The following is a 6,831-nucleotide window of genomic DNA, read 5'->3' as shown; positions in this document are numbered from 1 at the left end:
CTGCCATTTATAGAGGAGTCTTATTGACATGTATGAAGTATTCCTGAAGTGCAAGTGTCATAATGAAATTATTGCAAATAAAGTTGGGTGATAGGGATAACAATCGTGTGCTGGCATGGAGGCCTGCAGTCCCACATAAAAGGATCCTGGTTCTAACTTGCCCTTTTTATGGATGGATGCAGGTGAGTTGGCACACTTCTCAACCAGATTTGCTGATGAGGTTTGCTGAAGATGACACTGGCACACTTTATACTACCAACGGGATGGATAGATGCATATGTTCATCCTATGATAGTAGTTGATGTTTTGGTTACAATTCCCTTGGGTATAATGGCATTCCTTGGGGTTATCAACTCTTTGATTGTCCATAAGAATATTGTGGACCTTTTTTTCATGATTATTTATTTATAGAAAATAGGAGATGGGTTTAGCATCCATAACCACGATAAGGGAAACGAAATGGGGTGGATGTGATTTATATATGTTTAGACCCCAAGGATTTATATATGTTGAGACCTCTTCTTATGACCTTTGTAATTAAATATTAATGTCCTTCGTAAAGGCTTGAAACAACTTGGACCTCCACGTGGTGATAAAAGAGGTGGCCCCTTGACCAAGTACGCATAGAACACTTGTCAACACTTTAGTGACCCATTACTAATGAGTTGTATACTAACAATTTTTAGATATTAAAAAAGATAGAAAATGGACACTTGTACCATAGGTAATAAATGATGGAGGGTGAACCAAGGCATGTTGCTTGGACCACTAGTGGAATTCAATGGCTCTAGTTGGCATGTGATCCTTGAGGATCTTTTTGTAAGAGATTGTGTAAGAGAGCAGCCTATGTGGGGACTAGTCTAAGAAACGTTCTCTATTATGGGAATAAATGTATGGGGAAGTACATCCTCCTCCTCGCTCTCTCTCCCTATTACCAAGATGGAGTACCCAATGCATTCTACACGAGCAGGACATTGGTGGACTGCATACACAGCTCCCAAGCTCACGTTGCAAGAGAATGGGGACGACTCCACCGCACTACGAGAAGATATAAAATAATGGACTTGTGGGAGTATGGACTTCTACCATCTTCGCAGCGGCATCAACTTGGAGGATCGTGCTCATCTCCATTGTGCAGGTACTCAATAGATTTTTAAACTTTGTATAGGAGCCTCCATATCCTAAAAGCAAATGCCATACCTCCGCCATTCCTTCTATTGCCTATGTTTTCTTTATCATATCGTGGTCTTCAAAATGGAGGAGATGAAGTAGGCTTACGAGAGAACTCGCCCAGTAAGTTTACGTAGCTTCTCTGCTCCACGAAACTTGAGGAAGAAAGCTACGTATCAACAACAGAATGCGTTCGAATCATATTCAGCAAGTTGTTGATATGCACTAGATCAAAGCCAAGCCACACCAAATCGTGAGCTACACACTATATGCAACAAGCTTCACGATTGTCGGTTTCATAAAGAGCAGCTAGTTTTCATGAGACAGCGTCTCCATTTCACGTCTACGAGGACGCTATGAAAAACAACAATCTGTTGATCTGGAGCTCGCTAATTACGCCCATATTATGTCGTAGAGGTTCGCACTAGAAAGTCTGTAATGACTCAGAGCGATTAGGCAGGGTGATTAGTCACCTAGTATATCCGTTAAGCCACCAAAGTAAAAGAGAGCCTCGAGCATCGCAGCACATTATGCTCTCTCTCTTACGAGAGTTTCATAAACCAGAGCTTTTAAATTCTGCCTCGATGGCTCACGCAGATACTACATTGGTTCCTCCTATAATAGCTTGATACTTCAACTCTTGCTTTGCAGCCTGCTGGTGGAAATATGTATTGTTCTTCCGATTTCTTAGATATACGCATCTCTAGCATGGCTATCAGAAAAGCACATCTCTAGCATTCTAGCTCGATTTTGTATAGGGAGCTACGCTTGGAGGCTCTGACGTGAGAGATTTCGGTTCTCGTCTCGGTTGAGGATTTCTCTACTACCAACTACTTTATAGCTTGGATGAATGCCTGGTTTAGGCACAATGATGCTGAAAAATCTTATCGTTGGCACTACCAACAAGCTCACATCTGGTCTACCACTTCTCTCTGTGGTCAAGATTTGATGCTTTGCCTATAAAATACTACGTAAAGGTTGCAATATGCCTATATTCTGCTTGGCCTCTTCAACTCAATTTAGGTGAAGCACTTGGCATAAAATCCATGGTTGACGCCTACGTGATCAACGCCATGTCCAATTTTTAGTTTTGAGCTACGTAGTCGAAAAGCTCTGGCTGGCCCTTGCTTCTGGTGTTGAAAGTAAGTTTGCTATATGCCAGTTTTAGAAGTAGCAAGAAAGTGATTGCTTATCTCCCTTGCAAACGGAGGAGCCAATTATGGTTGTAAAGAACCTTTGGTCATGCTGCCCTGCATTGCCATTCGCCCTTAAGACCCGGTATTGTTAAGGATGAGAAAACATTCTTCGTCGACTGCAAGAAGAGGGCCTTCATCTCGGATGAAGCCACACTTATGATAGGCTGTTTACACAAAGCTCAAGCTTCATGTGGTAGTGGTAACCAATTGAAGTGAGATGAGAGAGATCCTCAAAGTAACCACTGAGGATATTTTTCATATGAAGTAAACTACGAGTTTAGAAACGACTATGTGCCTTTTCTGTTAACATTTATTAAGATCGGGTCCCTCTATGGCATTATGATATTCTTTTGGTTTACTTTAAAGGATGCAATTCTTTGCCCTCATATATAGGAATTGATGGGACTGATTAGTACTTGGATGTTTCAATGCAGGTCTCACCATCCTTTTGGAGGGTTTCATTAATCTTTTAATAGCTTAAATCCTTGGACTTGTAATAGAACTTAGCAAGGATAAAAAGACTCCCTCTCCAGCTTTGGCAACAATCTCTTCCTCACCTCCAAAAACTAGAGCTGGCAAATCGTCTAGAAGGTTTTTTGTGCTCCTGGACTTACCGGGCTTATGTTAAACCTTTATGGCTAACCTTTATGACTTTTATTACTATAACCATGATGGCAACACTGGATATATGAAATGTAAGGGGATACCAAGGTTATATTTGGAAATTTTCACCATGGGCTTTCCATTTGGCTTGGTTGGAGCACCATTAAAGTTTGGACTCTTATACATTAGGACGAGATTAGGACTCCTTTATGGCCATGTAACTATGGAAAGGAAATGGCCACAAGAGTCTCATTATAGGCATTATGTTATTTCAGTTAATAAAGTTTAAAACTAATTTGCTAAGCATTATTATATTACTTTGGATATATATTTATAATTGGGATTTTATAATTCACCTCATTGTCATGGTACTTTCCATTGTTACAATTTTGATGTGGGCATGAATTTCATTATGATACTAGTAATTGGAAAATGCCAATAGGAAATCAAGAAAAGGTATAAGTATACTGAGATTATATCTCGATTTTTCGACCTTGGGAATTCCCTTGGACTTGGTTGGAACACCCATACTTATGGTTTATTTGAGATTCCCACTTATTACTTGGATTTCACTAACATTTCATATGCATTTTTTCATATCATTAATTTCCCACCTCTAATTACTATTGAATAGTAAAATGCCAAGATTTGATTATGCTAATCTAGATTGAGTGACACGGATAACAACTGTGTGTCAGCATTGAAGCCTGCAGTCCCACAATTCATAGTGTGCATGTTCTAACGTGTTATGTTTGTGGATGGATGCAGGTGAGTCGGCATACCTCTCAATCAGATTTGCATTGAAAATTCTAAGGCAGAAAGACGATGTCGGCATCTTCGAAGCGTACTCTACAACGGATTATCTCCAAGTACTAGTAAATATGATTGAACATTCTATTGGAGACTAGCCATCAATATTGTTGTACTTTTTGCAATGTTTTGACATGAATGTGAGTATAAAAATTGACTTTCACTTAGTAACTTTGTCAGAAGGAACGATATGATATGAATTATTCTCACTTAGGCAATATTAAGAGAGTGGTTAACAATGGATTACTCTCATTAAGTGTTTGAAAAGGGCAAGAGCGGATGTTTGCAATTGATTTATTTTGACATTGGAAACTGGTCTAGTAGTGTAGTGGGATAGCTATTTGATAGGCAGCACACACACACACACACACACACACACGCAAGAAAGGGAAAGGGGGGGGACTACAGGCACTGATACCATGCCCCCTCCTCCCCATTCTTTAAAGGAAGAGGGATGAGGCGATGGCAATGGTATCATGCTCCCTGCTCCCCCTTCTTTTGTGTGGGGGGAGGTATATAAAGAGAGAGACAAGGCGGCATGTAGATCCCCCGAGCCATCCCCTTCTTTGTTTGTTCAAAGAATTACCCCAAAAGGGCTAGATTAGGCTTAGATGTCCAATTTGTATATCTTCACACCCAAACAAGAAGAAGGCTAGCAACCATCAACAAAGGAGACAAATACTTGACACAGAAATGCAGGTTGGCTAGCTCACCATCACCAACACCAACTCCAAGAGGTTGAAGGGTGTGACCAAGATTGTCAAGGAGCCTTAGCTCTACTGAATTTGGGTGAATTTGGCAAGGACAAGGAAGTACATCCTCATCACCCTCGCAAGGGAGACCAAGGCAAGTAGATAGAGCTGAAATAGAGATGAAAAAAGAGAAGAACGAAGACAAAGCTAAAAATACAAGAAAATTGAGGAAAGATGCTATGAAGGAACATCGACTATAGAGATGCACGAGTAGGTGTTACTCCGCTAGGAAGCCCAAACCATGCAGACCAAGAATAGAAATGAAGTTCCAAAACTACAAACAGAGTGGGATAAATTTCCTAATTCCATGTTTAAATGTTTTTGAGGATATTGATGATCCTGCATATCGCTGGTGAGGAAGAGTACTTGATGTACTTTCCCACTATATTTGCCAAGAAAGGCATCGAATGGTATGACCAATATCCCAAAGGGAATTCATAATGTGGGATGACTTGAATGCCCCATTCCTAAAAAATTTCTAGCATGAAGGCAAGGTTTATGTACCGAGTTGGCTAAATGGATTTGTTATTCCATTTATTATCATGCCAAAGAAGAATGGCAAACTATGAGTTAGTGTCAATTACTAGAAGTAGAATGAGTAGACCATCAAAGACCCATTTCCACTACCATTCACGGACATCATCCTTAGACAAGGTAATGTACTTGTTCATGGATTAATATAGTGGGTACAATTAAATCACTCAAGCCAAAGAGGACTAAAAGAAGAAGACCTTCAGCACTGAATGGTGGGATACTCCAACAAAGTCATACCATTTGGGTTGAATAATGCACCGGCAACATTTTAGCACTTCATGGTTGAGACATTCTAGGAGTAAATTGATGAATTTCTTGCAATATTCTTGGATGAATTCTCAGCCTATGGCATGAAGAGAGCACACTTAAAATTTCTCTAAAAGGTATTTCAAAAAGTAGGGAGACAAGATTTCCCTTGACTCATATAAGTGTGTTTTTTGTGTGTTCTCAAGTGTGTTGTTGGATCACACAATTTGTGGTGAAGGCTTCATGACCAAAAATTCAAAGATAGATGTCATACAAAAGATGAAAGAGTCATACAATGTCAAGCAAGCGGATTTGTTCATGGGATAGCTCAATTTCTACCGATGATGATTCATCAAGAGGCTCGTAGGTGTCACCGAACCACTTCACCAACCAACCAAGGGCCAACACAAAGTTTGAATGGAGCAACAAACAACATTCAATCCCTATAAGTGATGGTGGTCAAGGCGTTGATCCTACACAATCCTAATTGGAACATGATTTTCCATGTGCATGTTAATGTATCAAGGATGGCATTTTGGCTCCAACCAAAGGGAACTTGAATTTCCCAAACTACTACATGAGACAAATGTTCTCCTTTGCCAGAATGAACTACTCAAAGACCAAATGGGAAGCCTTTGGAATGGTGTATATTGTACAAATGTTTTGGCATTATCTCCTCTAAATCCCCTTTGTATTCTATGTGGATTATCAAGTGCCCTTGTATCTCATCCATGAGACAATCATGAAGCCCCATGACTGATTCAATGGATGCTATAGCTCTAAGAGGTCAAATTCAAGATTGTCCACAATCCAGGTTTGTCATATTGCGGAGCCAATTTCTTATCATGCACAAAAAATGAGAGATCCAGTAGCAAAGGGATCGACGATAGTATTCCCATTGTTGCAAATCTTTTCATGGTATCCATGTACAAAGACAAGCACAAGGATATCATTTGGTATCTCTAGACTAGTGAGCTCCTCGAAACAAGGATGAACGTAAGTGAATAGCACTAAAATCGTGGAAGTATTTGCTCATTGGTGGATGCTTGTATAGGAAGGGGGGGAACATGGTCCTCCGGCAATGTTTCAGTAAAAGAGGCCAAATGTCATGGAGGAATCCCATCAAGGGGTAGCAAATGGACACTTCTACATCGAAGTAATAGTGTGAAACATTGTCATTGTAGGACTATGGCGGAACACTATTTATGCCAATGTAGTTTCACTACAACCAATTTGATGTCTGCTAAAATATTGGGAGGACAACCTTCCAAGATTAAATTCCCTACACCAACCTATTTTTGGGAGCCTTTCCAAAAGTGGGTATTGGACTTTATGGTGATGTCTGCTAAAATATTGGGAGGACAACCTTCCAAGATTAAATTCCCTACACCAACCTATTTTTGGGAGCCTTTCCAAAAGTGGGTATTGGACTTTATGGGTCCATTCCACAGGGCAACACATCTAATAAAGAACTAGTACATAGTAGGGAGGTCTAACATTTTCATAATAGAGGCAACATG

The 6,831-nt window shown here is 40.1% G+C and overlaps 1 long non-coding RNA gene across 1 annotated transcript; it reads left to right on the top strand.

Moving 5' to 3' along the window:
• The first annotated feature begins 933 nt into the window (after window positions 1-933).
• On the top strand, window positions 934-3,918 carry LOC147882604 (uncharacterized). The gene is made up of 2 exons (XR_015543852.1): window positions 934-1,138; window positions 3,738-3,918. It is a non-coding gene; the product is annotated as an uncharacterized LOC147882604 (long non-coding RNA).
• The last annotated feature ends 2,913 nt before the right edge of the window (window positions 3,919-6,831 follow it).

The sequence above is a fragment of the Dipteris shenzhenensis genome, chromosome 29, assembly GCF_047967505.1.
Source record: "Dipteris shenzhenensis isolate YYH24624 ecotype China chromosome 29, Dip_SZ_1.0, whole genome shotgun sequence".
Classification (NCBI taxonomy): domain Eukaryota; kingdom Viridiplantae; phylum Streptophyta; class Polypodiopsida; order Gleicheniales; family Dipteridaceae; genus Dipteris; species Dipteris shenzhenensis.
The sequence above is the reverse complement of the archived record's forward strand: the minus strand, read 5'-3'. Positions and strand labels throughout refer to the sequence as shown.